The sequence below is a fragment of the Canis lupus genome, chromosome 20 (genome assembly GCF_003254725.2).
Source record: "Canis lupus dingo isolate Sandy chromosome 20, ASM325472v2, whole genome shotgun sequence".
Classification (NCBI taxonomy): Eukaryota; Metazoa; Chordata; class Mammalia; order Carnivora; family Canidae; genus Canis; species Canis lupus.
In genome coordinates this window covers 15,150,379-15,171,361 of record NC_064262.1, presented here as the reverse complement: position 1 = coordinate 15,171,361, position 20,983 = coordinate 15,150,379, and the positions used below count along the sequence as shown (strand labels likewise).

Here is a 20,983-nt window from a genome sequence, read left to right as displayed (position 1 = left end):
CTGCTATAACAAAGTACCACACACTGAGTGGTTTAAACAACAGAGATCTATTCTGACAGTTCTGGAGGCTAGAATTCCAAAATCAAAGTGTAGACGGGACCATGTATATTTGAAGCCTCTATGTGAGGATCCTCTTCCAGCTTCTGGTAACTGCAGACATACTGTGACTTTTGGGAGAAGAACTTCAGTCTTTGCCTCTGTTTTTTCTTGGCTATATTAAATCTGTGTCTGTGTGTATATCCAGATTTTCCTCTTCTTATAAAGACGCTGTTTATATTACTTTATGGCTCACCCTAATGGCCTCATTTTAACTTGATTACAGCTGCAAAGACCCTATTTCTGATAACAATTACAGATCCTAGAGTCTTAGACTTCAGTATCTCTTTTTTAGGGTTCACAGTTCAAAACATAACAATGCTGAATAAATGTATGTGTGCTCAACTATCACTTCTGAGAAATCATCTTCTATGTTCAAAAGAGAGTTGATCACCCCCACCTCCAATAACTGTAATTACGTATTACTATACCTTGCACATACTATTTATTAATTGTCCTGTCACGATATATTCATATATTTGTGTCAGTGTAGTTAGACCAGGAGTTCCTCAGAAAGGGCTTGTGTAATACTAATCTTCGTATCTCACTGCTTTGCATGGTCCTTGGAAGGGTAAAGCAAATGCTTATTTAACTAAGTCTCTATTTTTATTCTGAGTGAATTATTTTCCTTTTTTCCCCTTCAAAATTGCATTGCTGTCTCATCGACCTTTTGCAGTGGCATCAGACTGATCAGGTCCTAACGCTGTAATATGGAGATGTAGGATTTATAGGCTTTTTCTGTGGGCCTATTGTACTATAACCACATTAGACGATAAAGAATGCTTTTACCGTTGGGCCAGTTCATCTAATTAGCAGTATCTCATAACATTCTAATAGTTTGTGGGGATTTTTGAAATTAGTTTAAATAATTGTTTGCAAAGTATGTTTATGTTGCATTTAAAATATTTTTTGGAGGGACGCCTGGGTGGCTCAATGGTTGAATATCTGCCTTTAGCTCAGGTTGTGATCCTAGGGTCCTGGTTTTGAGTCCTGCATCAGGCTCTCTGCAGGGAGCCTGTTTCTCCCTCTACCTATGTCTCTGCCTCTCTCTGTGTATCTCTCCTGGACAAATAAATAAAATCTTTATTTTTTTAAATAAAATCTTTAAAAAATAAACTATTTTTTTGGAAAATGTTTACATTTTTAGCAATGATTTTTGGAAAAATTTATAAAAGGGGGATAACCTGACAGTAAACATTCCACATGCTTGAAGCTAGAAAATTTCTAAGAAGATGTATGAAAATTGCAAAGCTCTTGCTGTTTTTTGCTTTCCCTAAAAAAGCTGAGGGCTAAGGACATATTTTCCTTTTTAGAAACAAAAAGAAAATTTATCTCAATAAATAATTCATTAAATAATATGTATCCCTTTTAAACATTGTTTGGGGTGGGTTATAACTAAAACCCATAAATAGGATAGTAAAACATAAACTGAGAATTCAAAGATTACATTGAGTATAGGATATAATTAATATAAGTATTTGAAATAAGAAGTAATGACAACTGAGCATTTACTTTAAAGATTACTGGTGGTTGGTATAGGAGAAAGCTAAGATTTAGAGGAATCATTTAGGTAGCAAATCCATGAGTAGTTCCCTTTGTCTTTCTCCCCATCTGCATCTTTATTTCATCTTTATTCCGATTTTGATACAATCCATTTTTTGTTATATGTCTTTTAAAAATGCTTTTGGTAATCTAAGAACTGTGGTTCTACTAGTCTGTGGCAGTAATAGCTTGACAAAGAGTTTACAAATCACTTTTAAAATGTTAACCTGACAAATTATTTCCATTTTTCTCAAGGCAAATCTTTATTAAAAGTGAAAAGAAAATCATTTAAAAATAAAGTTGGCATATCGGGTGCCTGGGTAGCTCAGTCCATGAAACATGTGACTTCAGCTCAGGTCATGATCTCAGGGGCCTGGGAATCCCTGAATAGCAGGGAATCTGCTTTTCCTTCGCTCTTTGTCCCTCCGCTCTGCTTATGCTGGTGCTTGCTTGCCATCTCTCTCTCTCTCTTTCTCAAATAAAGAAATAAAAATCTTTATTAAAAGAATAAGAAAAATAAAATTGCCATAGAAGATTGCTGCTACTGTGAATTTATTTTTTATCAAAGGAAAAGTGATTTCTGCTTTTCACTTTGACTATGATGTCTAAATAATAATAATAATAATAATAATAATAATAATAATGGTATCTTCTTCCATTTTAAGTATTTGATTTTTACTGAATAAGAAACTTGGCTAAGTTATTATTTGATAGATAGGTAGAAGATATATGTAATAATGGCAAATATGTAAAACATTATAAAAATTATGAAGAATTTAATTATAAAGGTAAAGGTAGATAGCTGGAAAAATTTTACTTTTATTTTTATTTCTAAGCTCATATCCAAAAGCCATTTTTCAAAAATGATTCTCTTGTTTTGTTTTGCTATTTGTCCTGTGAGAGTTGTGATACTAGTTTTAAGGAATACACTCCATTATTCTTCATTATTTCTTATGTTCCACCCATTATATCTGAACTATGTGTATCATCAGAAGGCAGAAAACAAAGAGCTGGTCTTCTCAAGAACAAAGTGTGAACCAAATCGATTTTAAAATAACACTGTGCCATGCAAGCTGTGCGGTTCTAGAAGAGTACAATCAGCTTCTCTGAAAACATGGTTAAAATAATACTTAGGATCCATCATTTTTGGTTTCTATGTAATGAAAATGTGGTGTCACTAAGTGTGTTATTATGATTTTGAAAAAGTCTTTTATTGTAAATGTAATAACCAGTAGAGTTAATTTTTAAAAAATGAAGTTTAACAAATGATATCTTAGAAAACAATTATTTATATTTTCTCTGCAAAAGGTACTTACAATGGAGAGTTAAATGCTGTAAATATTTTTGATGACTCTGATTAAGGTTGGGTTAAAAATTTCTAGGTATTATTATTACCATAATATCCTACATACATATGGTTAATCTGTCTCTCATAATGGAATGTTCTAGATACAAAAAAAGTGCTTAAAAAGTAGGTGCACCAGAACTGTTTTTTATTGCAACCAATGCATTGATATTCTCAATGGATGAAAAGTTGAGGTTTGGATCCTAGGATTACAAACAGATGAGCCCACCTGTCATCTCTACTTAAGCTCTTGCTACACTCAACAATTCATTATCCAAGGAGAAACTACACTATTTCACTTTTTGACTTGCTTTCAAAATAAATTCCAAACTCTACAGTGTGGCCTCTGTAGTCTTAACATTATTGGAAAACTGCCTAACCAATCTGATTTTAACTCTTGCCTCTCATTTTTGCCTATTGAACTTCCTGTTCTCAGTGAAAAATACTCTTCCTCTTTAATATATATTCACTTGACTGGAGTCTCTATTTTGTTTTCAGAGTAAACATTTACCTCCTCTATTTGCCCTATCTGTCTGTATTGTAAACCCAAAAGTCTCACTGTGTTTTTCTGATAGCACTACTGAAATTTATATATTTATTCTTGGTTTGTTCATTTTTCCCCCTCCTTGACTATCTTTCTCTTTCCTCTCTCGCTCTCCCTTTCCCCCCCTTTTATTGTGATCTACCTTCCTTTACTAAATGGGCATTCCAAGAGAGAATGGCCCTAAACTGTCTCCTTCATTGACGTATCTCCATGGCCTAGAAAGGGAAAAATACAAACTTTATAGTGAACAAACATGATGGTTACCACCTTAATCAAGTGATCAAAGTTATTTTGATCAGTAATGTAACAAGTCAACATTATGTGTCTTTGAGAGGTCCCACTGAGAAGGAGACAAAAAAAGTTCACTAAAGAATCTAATTATGAGGAAATAGCAGACAAATCCAGATTTTACAAAATAATTATCCATAATACTCAGACTTCAATGCAATAAGCAAGAGATTTAGAAATTGTTCCAGATTAAATGAGACTAAAGAGACCTGTCAGATACATGGAATATATGGTTTGAGATTTGCTTTTGTTCTCAAGGACATAAGTGGTATGTTTAGAGAAATCTGAATAAGAGCTTTAGGTTAGATAGCAGTACTATATAAATGGTTATTTCTGTATTTTGAAGTACAAATGTGATTATGTAAGAATATCTTTGCTTTTAAGAAAAACAAAATTATTTAGAGTTAAATGTTATGTCTACAGCTTATTGTCAGTGAGTTCATAAAAATGTGTGTGTGTGTGTTTATAGAGAGACAGAACAGAATTTATGGGAAAAATGTAGTAAAATTTGGGCAATCTCAGGGAATTTGAGGATACACTGCTTCTTTATACTATTATGGCAACATTTTTGTAAATGTGGAATTATCAAAATTTTAAGTACAGAAAAATGCATCTAGTTAAAGCTTCTATCTATATAATCAGAGAACAAAAGAGACACAAAGAAGGAATTTCCGATACTGACACACCTTAAATAAAAATCTTAAGTATGCTTAAGAGAACACATGATATAACATTAATGTTCTATTTATTTATAAACTAGATTGATGTGACAACCAGAGACTTCTATTTTTTCCTGTTGAAATTATTGTAGGTTGTCTGTTGAGCTTATGGGCTCTATTCAAGAGTAACATACACATTAAATATTTTCCATGCAGTTTGTGATTAATAAATAACCTAAACAGGATTCAGAGTTGTTGTTTCCACTCCCCTCCCACCTGCTTCCCTTGATATAAAATAATGTTTGGGGAATAGTTTTATAAAGGAACAAAATAATGCTGGACATATAACTGAGACTCCATCAACCGGCTTCAATTTCTAAATAATCATATTTTATGTATTTCTTGGACTGGAATATTTTGCTCAGAGAGTTACTGAACTTCTAAATAGCATGAACTCCAAAAAGGCATTTATTTCTTCCAGAAGATATATTATTCTTTAAGTACATTTTTTAGGTTATAAAATAAAAGACGCTAAACAGAATTCATAATGGTTATTATCTGGCTTAAAATTCTAATAACAGGTGTTTCTTACAGATTTTGAATAACTGAACTGTAATATGGGAGCCAGATTTCATTTATAATGGGCTCAATATTGACCTTCCCTGCCACACTACTTGTGGGTATCATGCTAACATGATAAAATAGCTAGCACTGGAGGAATACCTTTGTTTATAGGGTTGGATACCTGCCATATCTTCAAATATAACAGCCAACATCCCATCTAAAATTACTGAAGCATAGACATGAAACAGAGTGTGTAATAAGAGTATGTTAGAATCATTTAGTGTGTGCTTATTTTATGCTCATTCAACTCCTTGTTTCCTGATTATATCCATGGTATCTCCCTTTATGACCATTTTTACAATTGCATTATCTCAGCCTTACCTGGGTGAAAGACATCATCAAGTGCAGTTTACAAATGGTGAGCCCTAGGAAAAATGTGAAAACTTTGGTGTTATATGAAGAATACAGCAAAGTAACTGTCAAGGTCATAGAGCTAGAAGAGCACAAAATGAAGTACAACCTCAAGCTTCCTAACCCATGTTCCTGTTCCACATCTCATACATGATCCTCAAAGGACATATATATCAGAGGCAATTGAACCTCATTTGGTGGATGGTCTAGAATGTGGTATGATAAAGGACAAGGGATCTTCACATGTGATACTTTAGTAGATTGAGAAAGATAACTGGTTGCAAAAGCATCATATGGGACTTCTTTGCATGATTCCCACAAGGCTTTTGAGCTTGGGACTGCTTCTTTCAGGAACTAATTGATGAGAATGAAAGATCACTTCTGATCATAAAACCTTTAGTAGCTAGTCTTTTCATTGATCTTGTGACCCATGAGAGCTTAATCTTAATGTAAAGATTTGATCCACCAGTTCTGAAAAAGTGGGTGTAAAGCCCCTTACATAGGTTTTCAGTCTGCTCATTAGGTGGATCAGGCATGGTTTATAGCATCAAGTAGTTGGAGTAAGTTTTCTTTCAGCTTGTTTAAACCAATATGTGAATGTCATTATGTCTGCTTTTATGGCGCTCAGAATAGAACTGAGTGTTCTCCAAATTGTACCCTGCTAGCAATACCCAGCTAAGAAAAATGTTGCTTCATTACCACAAATCAAATTCTACCAGTTGTTTTTCAGCCTTCCCAGATCTATTTGGCTATTTTACCTAAGGACAGGTTGATGTAAAGAAGTAGAAACACATCACTTTATTCCCATGTGGGGATTTCTCTTCAGGAAATCTATAATCAGCTCTTCCCTCCTAGAGATTTGACAGTTTGATACATACATAGCTGCTTCTTTTTCCCCTTTATGACCTCCAACACCTCCTTTGGAAACTCTTCGCAGCACCTTCATATTCATCAAATCCTGCTCATCAAATATCACTTGTTGGTTTACTACTTATTAGATGTATTAGTGTCTGATTATAAATATAGACTTTCTTCATCACCTAGGAGACATGAAGTTGATTCCCTGTAGCCTCTCTTTCTGGACCTTCTAACTTATCCACTGTGTAAATTTGCGAGGGCTGCTGTAATAAAATACTACAAAGTAGGTGGCTTAAAACACAGAAACTTGTTTTTTCAGTTTTGGAGTCTAGAAAACCTAGATTAAGGTGTCAGCAGGTTAGTTCCTTCTGAGAGCTGTGAGTGAATCTTTTTTATTTCATTCTTCTATCTTCTGGTAGACAACTTGTAATCTTCAGAAGTCCTGAGCTTGTAGATCTCTGTCTTCATTTTCATATTGATATCTTCCCTTTGTACCTGTGTCTGTCTCTAAATTTACCCTTTTATAAGGACAGTAGTCCTAGGATTAAGTCACAACCTAATGATTATCTTAACTACTTTTATCTGAAACACCAATTTTCAAATAAGGTCACAATCTGAGATACTGGGAGTTAAGACTTCAACATATGGATTTTTCGGGTGACACAATTCAATCCATAGCATCTATTGTCTTTATACTAACTCTCGAGGCTCTTTCAACCTGCTAATCATGTATGACAGATACTAATCAGTCACTCTTTTTGACACATTTTTATTTTTTCATAGACTTATATGAATTATATTTATTTTTGTGTTTATTCTACCATACTTAGGTAGATAAATGGAAGTATCTTTATCAGCAGATAAACAATTAATAAAATAATCTACACTACACTGTGTGTGCTAATGGGTCTGCCTTACTCTGAGATTATATAAAGTGAAATGATATGGAACATTTCAAATCACATTGCCTTTTTGTCTATTATTATCTTTATATAAAGATAATACAGATAGTTATTAAGTGTTATCTTCATCATCATTGAAACTCACAGGTGATAAATGATATACCTGAACAGATCAGGTGAAAGATAGGAAAGAATCACCGTAAGTCCATTAAATCACTCAAAGAAAATAATTATTGTAAACCAACATCATTTTTAGATTGAGTAGTATGGTCACAAGTTTTACTATCTTCTCACCATCACTGCTCTCGATTAGTTCAGATAAGTTCCATAACAATTGTGTATTTTAATCCTTATAACAACCCTGAAAGAATCCTCCTATACTAATTTTACAAATAAGAAAAGCAAGACTCAAGACTTGAATTTACAGGTTTATATTTGGATATTTATATTCCAGTCTATCTTAATCCAACACCTAGCAATGAAAGCTAAATTCTTAGGTATGCTAAAGAGCATGAGTTTGCAAAGAAAGTATCACTTCGTATGCAGAGGAAGTAATATTTTAATATTGAGAATGAAAAAAAAGCCCTAAAGGCAGAGTATCATCAAACCCAAATAAAGGGGGCCTCTAGAGGATAAGTTAGCATCATTTGGGTTTTCGTGTTAACAGGAGCAATATTTGATAATAGAGGCAGTGGCTAGACCTAGCTGAATGAAAAGATAGTGTTTTGTAGGTGCTTTTTGTAGATGCATTATTTCAAAGACCATTAAGGCTTAGTCTTATGTGGAAAGTCTTTTTCTTTACTTTTCTCCCCAAGTCAGACTACTTTATTAATTATTAATGAATATTGAGCCTTAAGCCAATAAGCAAATTAAACAAGTGCTCAACATCATGTTATAAGAGAAATGAAAGTTAAAACTATGACATACCATCAGATACCCATTAAATAGTCAAAATGAAGGAGATTGACAGCAACAAGTATTGGCAAGGATATGGAGCAAGGATAAATCTCTTGTATTATAGGTGGGAATCTGAAATGTTACTGTTACTTTGGAAAATAGTTCTACAGTTTCATTAAAAGTTAAAATGAATCCTACCCTATGACCTAATAATTGTGTTTACATACAAGGGAATTTATCCAAGAAAAATAAAAACATGTCCACCTAGGGCTTTGTATTACTCAGTTTATAGCAGCTTGATTTATAATCACAAAAAACTGGCAACAGCCTAGGTTGTCTCTCAATAGAATAGGTAAGTAAATAATGGCATGTTCACAGAGTGGAATACCATTCAAAAACAAAAAAAGCAGCAACATGAATGAATCTCAAAACATGTTAAGTGAAAAAAGCCAAACAAACAAAAAAATGCATTGTGTGTGATTCCACTGAAGTAGAACATTGGAATAAGCAACATAATCCACAATGTAAGGAATCACTTCCTTTGAGGATGTTGACTAAGGAATACAAGGGATTTTTTTGGCATCATGAAAATATTCTGTGAATGTCCTTGATAGGATAGTGGACTGAAATCTAGGTTTCAGATCTGTGCAGTTTGGTAAGTAAATTCTTCCTCAGTAAAAATGGCCTTCAAAATGATTAAACCTTACAGATCATGGGTAACTTACTCATAGAAGAAATTGGTCTGTGTGAGTTATTGTATATGTCTAAGTACTCATGTGCGAATGAACACATAAACATATTGCCACACACAGCACATGTACAGCGACTGGCCCAAACTGATCTGTTACCATGTATGAAGAGTACTGAGATACAGGGTAGATGTAAATTGAAATATTTTCTCAGAAATCCTGTTAAAGGCCACTTTTTAGAAACAGTGAGGTGAAATCCTCCCTCTTTGTTGTCCAAAGTGCCCCTCAAATTGAGTTTGCTACCTACTCCCCCAAACTTCTGCATCCTGTACTTTTTTCCCTGGTCATCCTCACTAGCCAGATGCTCATTCAAAATGATAATGTTATCCCTTTGTATGAACTGTGCTCAACGAGAGAGAAACTCCCATGATGCCATGACAAACCCAGCTTGTGCAAAGGCAGTACTAATTTTAAAACTTCAAGTGTTATGTCTGGGATTTTTTTTTTTTATTAACCTCTCCTAGAACTCTTCTGTGCTGTCATACATAAATCAGAGAATTATGAAAGAACTAGTCAAAGTGGCTGTTTCCTTCTAAGGCTGTAATTTGGCTCCATGAATTATTAATTATCAGACTGGTATGGCATCAGATCCTCAGAATTCAATATAAATGTAAAAGGCACACCTTATCAGTTAGAATCTAAGGAGCTTAAGTAATATAATTCTTACCATTTATTGCTCTGTGGTATGTTAAAGGGATTTGGAATATTCAACCCACGGAACTTTCTGAAATAAAATACCAAGTAAAGAAGGTTTCTTTTCTCTTTTCTTTTCTTTTTTTTTTTTTTTTTTTTTGGTTAGTAGATTTGAAATTCAGTATAAGGAAGCAGATGTGGATTACTTCAAGGGTTTTGATTGTTCTGAAGGTTGGAGTTGTTTCCTAGATGCTGAAGCAAATAACAGGACATGTAAAAGACTGTGGTTGAAGAAAACTGTCTGAATGTAAAGCTTTGGAACATCTTGCATCTTTGCTGCTGTTAAGGAGGAAATAAATAATGCACCAAGGATTGAAGTTATGCTAAATATAAGTTCAGTGTTTGTTGAAAGCAGACATCTGATATAGTAAGTATGTTATTTTTCATATACAAATTACAGCTCTTCAAAGAAACAAGAACTAAGAATATATGGTCCTTTTTGTTTTTTGCTGAGATACTTAGCTTTAATACTTGATGAAGACTTCCAGTCTTCATTGGTTCTGTCTTTAATATATAATGCCATTTATTTTAAAACCTTCTGCAGAAAAATATAGGACCTTAAATTCTGTTCTTTTTTGCAAACACAAGATTAGTCTCATCCATGTGTAGGACTTTGTTGTTTTTTTTTAGCAATTTCTAAATATTTTAGAAGTGTGATACACACACACACATATACACACATATCTGCCTCTATAAAATTTAGACAACACTTAACTAATATTACAAATGCCATACTGCTCAACATTGCAATTTAAAGAAGAAAATTACACTAAAGCTCTGATCTAATGATTTTGAATTGGTGGTTTACAATATAATTCTAATATAGTAGAAATATATGTTGTGGTTAGCTATGCTAAAATAAATGTATTATGCTTCACTAGCTTAGCCATTCAAGAGATTATTTTAGAAATAATTATTTGCTAAATCTCTGCAAACTTACTATTAATAGAAATTTCAGTAGCTTTATTACTTTGTCTTCTCTTCAGTGATCTGTTTGACTTAAATTGAAATAGACTACTTTAAAAAAATAATTCTATTCTGTAGGGTTGCATTTGGTATAGGAAAATAGATAGTAAATTCATTCTGTAAAAATGACTAAATGTGAAAATTACCTGGGAGGTAAAAATACCTTGATTATGCTCTGTTGCTTCTCTGTAGCAGTTTTAACAAATTGACAAGTTAAAAATTTGCTTGAATCCTATTTTGACATTCAAGTATTAAAAATAGAGATGGTTTTCTTTTTAGGCCAGAGAGGCCATGCTATCACCCATAGCACTTCAAAGGTAAATGACAGTGCATCATAAATCATGAGAACTCTTATAATTAAATGTGCTTGAATGATACCATATGTATCTAAAGAGTTTCCTGAAGAGGCCATACCACACAATTGTATGGTAGATTAAAATAACAAAAACAAAATGATGTTTCTCCTTCAGGGTGAAGTAATTCATTTTCTATTTTATTTGATTTTATTTTGTTTTATTTTATTTTATTTTATTTTATTTTTTTCATTTTCTATTTTAAATAAATTATTTTATGTATGTAAAATTAGGAGCGGAAATGCATCAGAATGACAATTACATGAATTGCTTCATTGTTTAATAGGCTACTTTTTTTTTTTTTTTTTAAGATTTTATTTATTCATGAGAGACAGAGAAAGAGAGGGAGGCAGAGACAGGCAGAGGGAGAAGCAGGCTCCATGCAGAGTGCCCAACAGGACTAGATCCCTGGAGTCCAGGATCAGGCCCTGGCTGAAGGCGGTGCTAAACTGCTGAGCCTGGGCAGCCCAGGTGGCTCAGTGATTTAGCACCGCCTCAGTCCAGGGCCTGATCCTGGAGATTTGGGATTGAGTCCCACATTGGGCTCCCTGCATAGAGTCTGCTTCTCCCTCTGCCTGTGTCTTTGTCTGTCTGTCTCTCTCTCTCTCTCTCTCTTTCTCTCTCTGTCTCTATGAATACATAAATAAAATGTTAAAAAAAAAAAGCTGCTGAGCCAACCACTGAGCTGCCCCAATAAGCTACTATTTTAGACTAATTTATGCTACTGGCCATCAACTATCATTAAAAAATTGATTTTTTTCCTGACTTTATCTTCAGTATGAGAAGTTGACCCTTTATATTGTCAGGAAAGGGTGGAAACTGTATAGAAATAGTTTTATGGTAATATGTTGTCTATAATATATAAGATTGTGGTATATAAAGTTTGCTTTGGTTCAATAATAAAACAAAACTTTCTTCATAACTAATGTATTTCCAAGATACAGGTTTTGTACCATGTTTCTTGGGCAGCATATTTCTAGAACTCAAGAGTGACCTGAAACTCTTAGAAATAAAATTGGGTCTGGATTTGATCACACGTGATAGGCTGGCTCATGCTCCTTTTAACTTTGTTAACCAAATCTGACCCCCTACCTTCAGTTTTACCAGTAGTTTGATTATATATTTGGATTTTCAATGAAACTATAGAATATAGGGGTCAGGCTTTTTCATGGGTCAGTTTTTTAGGTGAATCTTAAGTTTTCAGTTATCCAATGAAAAATGGTAAGTTTAAAGTCTCTAACAACTTAGGAGCAGGACAGCCTTTTGGAGAAAAGCAGTATGCACAGAGCATCCTTTGGCCAACCCAGACATTATTCTATTAAAGAGCTATTGAACTAGGGAAGAAAAAAGTATCCTTTTGGTTGGAGTCCCTGCTGTTCCTGCCCCTTATTTGTGTCAGTTTTTCTGGGATCACTTTCTGTTCTTATTTGCCCTTGCCCTGGGTTAGTCTATAGGGTTGGTCTCTAGATTTCATATATCTGGCCCTATTAAGCCATGATAAGCATTTTAAGCTTGCTCACTTGCTATACCTTGTGTGATGCCTTCTTTAAGTCTTGTTTTACTTGTATAAGGCTTGAGCCTTATAACCATTGAGCCATTGTAACTTTTGTGACCACAGTTTCAAGACAGTTCTTCTGTAGTAGATGATTTTTTTAAAAAAGAAGAGATATCTTAGGATCCATTTGTAATTTCAGCCTGTTGTGAGATAAAGCTGATTTTGAAAATAAGTGATTGCTACTTTCTAGCAGTTACTAGTTCCCTAAGTTCTCTTAGACTTTGTCTTTCCCTATTTGTAAATGAAGATTTTAATACTACTTACCTAATTTGATTATTGAGAAAATTGAAGGAAATAATGCATGTAAAATACTTAGTGCTTGGTTTGCGTGTAGCAAATGCTCAATAAATTTATTACTGCCTTTACCTAAAGTTCCATCAGCATGGTATATACTTTTCTAAAAATCACTGCAATTAATTCTAGTTTGGGTTAGTAAGGGATTTGGTCAATTATATGGATTCCAAGTAGGGCAACCATGAATCTTATTTAAATGTATATTTATTTTTAATGAAGAGTAAAAATCAAATGGTTTCTGACATTACCAACTCACCACATAATCATGCTGTGGTAGAAATCCACTTGTAAAGAGTAGCCTCCCATTTTTCTTCAAATAGAATCAATAAATGTGAGTGATTTCATTAGTTGTGAAATATATTAAGGAGAAATGTAACAGCATGCTTCAGATAATATAATTTAATGTAGGCAGACAAACTGAGACTAATTATGGGGTTAGGTTTTCCCAGGAAATATTTATTTAATTAATTTCCACAATTTAAAAATTAGTCCTGCGAGGATTTCCTGATTCTCTGCCTTCAGTAAAGCAGGACCTTCTCTTTTTTCAAGCCATAACTTTTTTATAGAACTTTATTGTTAATTACACCATGAAGTATTTTTTCTTACTCTCAATATTTCTGTGGTAACCAAACGAGAAACTTGTTTCTATATTATTTTGAATTTTTCTCCATTTTTTCATGGTATCCTTGTTTTCCCTTGGACTTCATTACAAGGTTTTAGACTCCCATGTTTATTGCTGGACCCCTCCTTGCCACCTGATGTATATTTGTGTGTCTGTAGATAACCAGGTAATAAGTAATGTTGTTCAACTTCTGAATGATAGTTCAGTGAGTCAAATAGATATCTACATCTACATCTGTAAGAACATGATATTTCCAAAATAATAATAAAATATTAATGTTTTCTATATGGCTGTGTATATGTGATGGTAAAAAGTCATGCCTATTATAATTTCAAAAATTAAATATTTGATGGCATTTTGTGCCTGGAAGCAAAGAAACTAACTTCATAATGGCTTTTATTACATGTTTTCCAGTGACTACTTTGATATCATTTGAATTAAGATGTATGTAATAGAAACACTGCCTTACTCGCCAACTTTGCATTTCTAAGTGAAGATATATTCCCCTCTCTTCTCTTCCTCCCTCAGCTTAAAATTAACCCCATTTGGGGGATCATTATTAAAGTTCTCTTGTAGGATTCTTACATGTAGATGTGAGTATATCAAGAAACTAGCATAGAACATAGCACATGATAAGTAATCATTAGTTTTAATTTTTGTTCCACATTCCACCTTTAAAGTTTATATACCAAGCTTTGAGATGAAATTATTTGGCTAGTACCACTTTAATCAGCTTGTATTTGGAGTTAGTTTATTCTCCATATTCTACAAAATCAAAATTAAGATTTGCTTTTTATTAGACTTTGGAGATCCTGTTACATTTGGATCTCATGGATTTTAGATGAAAAATAGACCTACGGATCATGTAGTTCATTACACAGATGGGGAGTTGTTACCAATGGGCATCTTGAAGTGACATCATACAGCCTGGTAGCTGGGGAGACAGATACAGAAATCAGGTCTTCTAACTTCTTGTTTAATGTCCTTTTTAGTGCAACATACTTCCCCTGAGTTGGATTGATAAACGGTTCCTTGCTGATGTTCAGAAATCTCTAACATATTTGTGGATAATGTTATAGTAGCTATTTTGAGTATCACCCCAGTAGTTAAGATAACAAAAGACAGATTTAATTTGCATATGCTTTTTATGTGTAAATTACTTCACTATTTACAACTTTTTTTTCCTCTAATAATAGGTCTCTGTTATTTTGGTTTTTGTAGTTTTTTCAAGTGGGATGAGGGATGGAGACAATCCTAATAATTCAAGAAGTGGGAAACAAATAAGGAAAAGAAAGAATGTTTCATCCTTACTCACCTACCTACTTTGATATTTTCTTCAGGGATTATAAATCCATTATTTCTACAGTTAATAATAGTTTGCTCTTCAGATAAGCTACAAACTCTGTAGAGGTTAAAACTTTCAATATACAACTGTGGCTGTTTGTTCACCACAGTGCATCGCCAGGTAAACTTTAACCAAAAGCCCAAGAGACTGAATATTTTAATCCTACAGAAGCAGTTTTGTTCGCTGGCAAAACAGTACCTGGATTTTGAGTATTTCTCAAAGGAGCTAGGCTGGGAATTTAAAATATGTTAGAGCTCCTCAAGGGGCATAGAACATCTGCTGGACTGTAATCTAATAAAACAGAATTGGACAAAGATGAGGTCTCTGACATATGCTGGTGCTGGACTTATACTTGAACAGCTCAAGCAGTTTTGCTTTGATAAACTGATCAAGACAATGGACTTGTGGAAGCTGCCTCGCCAGGACAGCTGGACGCTACCTTCTGGGTTCTGCTCCCTGGTCCCCTTGCAGTTGAATTTCATGGAATTTTATCATGTCCCAAACATACAGTCTAAGAGCTGAGCTCCCTTACCATTTGTATTTGATAGATTCTTCCATCTGAGTCTGGGGATAAATATGAGGAATTTAACCAAGTGGAAATTGAATAGCATAGCAAAGGGAAATGTGGATTCAAACTTTGAAAAGTTTCATGTTCAAGGTTTTCCACCTCCATCTTTTTTATTTTAAGCAAACCTTTCAAGCTATCTTATGTCCATGATTTTCTTGTAAAATACAGCAATAACAATTCCCACTGTTTTTTAAATCCAAAGTATTTGAAAGTTCATACCCTCTGCAGGATAATGGAAATCATAGTAGTTCCTTGTGATCTTCTTTTTTGAATGGAGGAGGGCATTAGGTTGTTTGGGCTACTGTAACAAAATAACACCAAAAGGGTGGTATAAACAACAGTACTTTATTATCTCACAGATCTGAATGCCAGACATCCCAGATCAAGGTGCCGGGTTGGGTCCTTCTGAGAGATGTGAAAGATAGTCTGCTCTAGGCCTTTCTCTTGGCTTCTGGTAGTTTGCTATCATTGTTTTTTGCTCTTTGGTGTATAGAAGCATCACCCTCATCTTTACCTCCCTCTTTACACGTGTATTCCCTGTGTGTATGTCCAAATTGCCGTTTTTAGAAAAGACGTGACGTCACATTGGATCAGGAGTCTAGAGCATTCTACTGCATTATGAGCACATCTTAACTCTTTAGGTCACACCTTGAGGTACTGGAAATGAACTTCAACATATGAATTTGACAGAGGGGAGAAACATTTCAACCTACAATGGAGGATCATGGGAATTTTTTAAAAACTTCCTTTACTTAGTGTCCTTTTCAGTGATTGGGAAATTTGGGATTACCGTATTATTCTGTATCCTTCTGTTCCTTCATTCCTACTCTCTGTATAAACCCCAAACCACCTCCTAATGCATTCAATTTATAATATCAAAGTAGGAGACTATGTAGAGAGATCAGCATTAGAATGAAAGATTGTAAATCAGACTTAGAATATTAATGGCCTATGCTAATCTGACCGCCAAAACTATTTAGGTCAGTTTCTGAAAATCACTAAGTAATGTACCAAAACCTGATAACCGTTTTTGTATTTTTCATTTGCGAAAACTTCCATTTATGTCATCTCACTTAAACCAACATAGTTCCTATTTAAAGATGTAGAAATTGAAGTTCAGAGGTGATATAATGCCAAAGGTCATTTGTGTAGTTACCTGGGTTACATACAACCTGGGTTACATTTTATGAGAGATTATAAATCCATGTCTTGAGTTCTTTATGCTCTCATGTCATGTTCTCTTTAGAAAATGTAGGTAGGTAGGTTTGTGACTCATACAGGTCTCAAATAAAGACCAGTGAAATTGAAGAGTGGACCCTGTAAGTGCAGATTGTTTGTATCATACTTTCAATTTCTTCACTTTTCCACATCAAATGTTTCTGATTCTTATTATCTATCACTAGTGCTATGGTTCACATAGATTATGAGAAGAAATATTTCATTTTTTAAATCATTTTTCTTCTGCAGAAACCTCATGTATTTTTTTAATTGGTGCTTTAACAAATCATCACAAATAGAGTAACTTAAAACCGTACCCATGTATTAACTCACAGTTTTCATCGGTCAGGAATATGAGCATAGCATGGATCTCTGCTATCATTCTACAAGGCTGAAAGCAAGGGATCAGCAAGCTTGTTTCCTCTCTTCTTTCCCTCAGTTTCTTCCTTCCTTCCTTTCTGCAGCTGTAAGGGAAAATCTGTTTCCAGGATGATTTAAGCTGTTGGCAGAATTCAGTTTCATGTGATTGTAGGACTGGGATCTGTTTCCTTGCTGACTGTTCCTGCAGCCATTCTCAGCTCTTAAAATCCACATATATACCCTGCCTCATTATCCTTTTCAAAGGCAGAAATAATAGGTCAGGTTTTTCTCACATCTCTCTCTGCCCTCCCCTTCTGCCTCATTTCTGTGGCCTCATCTTTTTATTCACATGCATCTGACGGACTCTCCCACTTTCCTCTTTTCCTTTTAAGGACTCATGTTTTACATTGGGCCCAGTAATTATCCAGAATAATTTCCCTATTTTAAAGCCATCTGATAATCTTAATTCCATCTGCAAAGTACCTTCATGGCAGTACCTAGATACTTGTGTGATGGAATAATCAGGGAATGGGAATCTTGGAGGGACATATTTAGAATTTTGCCTGTCATATCCTGGTAAATATTTTTCCTATTAAGTATTTTTCATGTTGAACAGCAATTTGCCCTTAAAATCATGGATTTCAGAGTTTACAAAGTACCTATACATTTATTACGTTACATTGTTTTCATGATATCTTTAGGGGATGCAGGTAATCATCCCCATTGCATAGATAAGGAAACAAAGACTCTGAGCTTAGAAGTTTTTCTCAGACATAGTAGATTTATAACTTAAAGCATATTAGAGTTCTGTCAGTGTAAAGAACATCTGCTAGTCCTTAGCCTAATAAAAGAGAATGGCCTTTATTTTAATCTTCCTGTTTTAATTATTTATATAATTGACTTATTATTTCTTTATTCTTTCCTAACTTGTGAATCCTCACAGTTTATAAACCAGACGCAGGATAGGTGAGGGGATTATTGGATTAGTAAAATATGCCTGGATTAAATGCCTGGCTCTTTTGACACTATCATGCATATATTTCCAAGCTTTGTTTACTGAGAGGACTTTGAAGCAGGAACACTCCTGTAGCAATGAGCATGTCTAGCCTAAATCTCGGTATTTAAATACCATTGTGTAAGGAATCTTTGGAGAAGTGGCTGATTCCAGGGCCGTGGAAGGAAAAGTACAAGATGAACTTGGAGTATCTTTGTCATCAAAGAAGCAAGGAAGTACTTAAAAGGTTGGGATCATGTCAAAGGACACAGGCACAAACATGGAAGAGCTCCCAGTGGCCAAAGCTAGAAAACTAGAGCAACCCAATAAGTGAGTAGAAGAGTGAATTTTAACCCATAGAATAAAAGAAATATCCATGAGCCAAAACTGAGGTAGATAAATAAATAGGTAGGAGAGAATATACAGCTCTTTCTTACGGAGGAATTCCAATGTAATAAAGAGGATGGAACACCATCATTAAACCATGGTAATAATTGTAGGCAAGGCCACCTGATGAATTCTGAAACTAGTGACTAGGAATTTGAGAAAGAACAAACTTTTCTTACTCTCAAATCAATCCCCTGCCCCAGTCTTTATTTATTACAAAGGAGGAAGTTACAAATTTATAATGGAAAAACCTTGGAGATACTGTCTGAACGAGGTGATCATGTTTAACATCGCTAGTAATGAGACATGGGATGTTTTGTACCCTGACATGATACCCTGAAGGGCACAACACTTCTGTTGTATTCTTGAGAAAAACGTATAACCACAATGTAATTGTAAGAAGGTATCAGCCAATGTACAAAATTACTCAAGGGACAATGTACAAAATTGTTTACTAGAACTTTTTATTATATTGTATAATAGAACAGAAAAAGGATAATAGGGAAAACACTGGTAAAATCTGAATAAAGTTTGTAGTTTGTTTCTTATTTTGATCAAAATACTACATTTATGTAGTTAACATGGAAAGGCTGGATGAAGAGTACATGGAAATTCTCTGTACTATTTTTGCCATTTTTTAGTCTAAAATAATTTTTTGTAGATTCTGATTCTTGTGTTAACTAGCTTTATAATAACAATGGGCAACTCATGTAACTTCCTTAAGTTTTAATTGACATATCTCCATAGTAGGCCTAATACAGAGCCTATTACAGACACTACATGTGAAATATAATTTATATAGCATAATAATTGAAAGCAATGCCTTCAGAGCTATACAAATGTGGTATAAATCTTGGTTCTGCCATTAATGCTATGTGATTACATAAAACTTGTTTCTTAAGCTTTAGTTTCCTTATTTTTAGTACTTATAAGTTTACTGTGAGTTTTAAATATGGTACAGTAGGTAAGCACTTATTCAGAGCATCTGACATATTGTTATTATTATATATTATTTTAATATACTATCCTCTAAGAAATATTGATATAATAGTCCGTATATTATATATTATTTTTAAATGATTTTTTTAATTTTTAAATTTCTTATCTAATTTCAGTTTGCCAACATACAACACCCAGTGCTCATCCCATCAAGTGCCCTCCTTAGTGCCTGTCACCCAGTTACCCTATCCCCCCCCCACCCCGCAACCTCCCCTTACGCAACCCTTTGCTTATTTCCCAGAGTTAGGAGTCTCTCATGGTTTGTTTCCCTCTCTAATTTTAAAAAAGATGTTAGAGTGAGAAAGAGAATGAGCAGAGGGAGGGGCAGAGGGAAAGGTAGAAAGGGAATGTCAAGTAGACTCTGCTGAGTGCAGAGTCAGACATGGGGCTCAATCTCAAGACCCTAAGATCATGGACCTGAGCCAAAATCAAGATTTGGTTGCTTAACTGAGTCATTCAGGTACCCTAATAATACTGCTTTTATTCTCATTGAACTACTAGGTTTTAATTATTATGTATTATCATGAACTTTTAAAAAATGTTTAAAATATAGATAACATATCATTTGCCATTTTAATGATTTTTAAGTATGCAATTGAGTGGCATTAATTATATTCTCATTGTTGTACCACCATCACCACTATTTCCAAAAGTTTTTCTTCATCTCCATAGGGAAAATCTGTAATCATTAAGCAACAACTTCCCATTCCTTTCCACCCCCAGCTCCTGATAAAGTCTGATCTATTTTCTATCTTATTGAATCAGCCTATTCTGTGTATTTCGTATAAGTAGAGTTATATAATATTTGTCCTTCTGCTTCTATTCAATGTCACTTTTTACTTGAGTCCAAGTTCAGTATCTATTGCTCTAAACATTATTTTCTATGCTTGTATGATTTGGATGATCAGGAAAGTGTTTTGTTAATATGTCATTTGGCAGATTTTTGTTCATTTATTTTTAAACCTAATTTAATAAACAAAGATTCTGCCAAGAAATTATATGTGAAAGGGTTCATTGTAATGTTACTAAATGTAACAAAATGATAACCTAAGTGTCCAATAGTAGGTGAGTGAATAAATTCAAACCAGAAGTGTTTGCAAGAAAATGGTGACTAATGGTTTCTTGATAGTAAGATAACAGGTAAATTTTACTTTTCTGTTTTATTTTACATATTTGTTGTTTTAACATGTATTATTTTCCCTAGAGAAATACCTAGATACGAGAACAAATTTATATTTAGTCAACTGATCAGAACTTTTTTTTTTTTTGAAGATTTTATTTATTTATTCATGAGAGACACAGAGAGGCAAAGACATAGAGGGAGAAGCAGGCTCCCTGTGGGGAGCCTGATGTAGGACATGATCCCAGGATTGTGACCTGAGCTAAAGGCAGATGCTCAAGTACTAGCCACCCAGGTGCTTCAAAACTTTATATATATACTATTTATATAGCCAGTATTTGAGCTAAAATGTTCAAACTACTAATTAGAGTGTTATTAGTCCACGTATTATTTGTGAATCAGCACATAAATTTGTATATGCTTATACCAGAAGGTGAACCAAGAATGAAGAAAAACAAATTTGAATCCAGTGTTCTGGATTCCAGGACATCACATTAGTTCTTTGGTTTTTGTTTTGTTTTTGCATAAAGCAGATACTAAAAAATTAAGCATCTGAAGTATTTAGTTCATGTGTTAGTAGTATTTGAACCTGGCACTTACAGATAGGCTTGATTAATCATGTAATAAGTACATTTGCATCTGGAGAGAAGGCCC

General features: G+C 34.0%; 1 protein-coding gene and 1 long non-coding RNA gene across 14 annotated transcripts in view; one reads left to right on the top strand and one right to left on the bottom strand.

Annotated features, from left to right (window-relative positions):
* Positions 1-17,313, bottom strand: part of LOC112662866 (uncharacterized) — a 31,323-nt gene extending 14,010 nt beyond the window's left edge. For both annotated transcript variants that reach the window (XR_007404306.1, XR_003138914.3), the window contains exons 1-2: positions 16,803-17,313; positions 5,420-5,463 (exon numbers count right to left, since the gene is read on the bottom strand). This is a non-coding gene — a long non-coding RNA (uncharacterized LOC112662866). The remainder of the gene's footprint in view (positions 1-5,419; positions 5,464-16,802) is intronic.
* The window catches only part of CNTN4 (contactin 4), a 922,691-nt gene that overhangs the window by 285,958 nt on the left and 615,750 nt on the right, over positions 1-20,983 (top strand). The gene's annotated exons all lie outside the window — the stretch shown is intronic.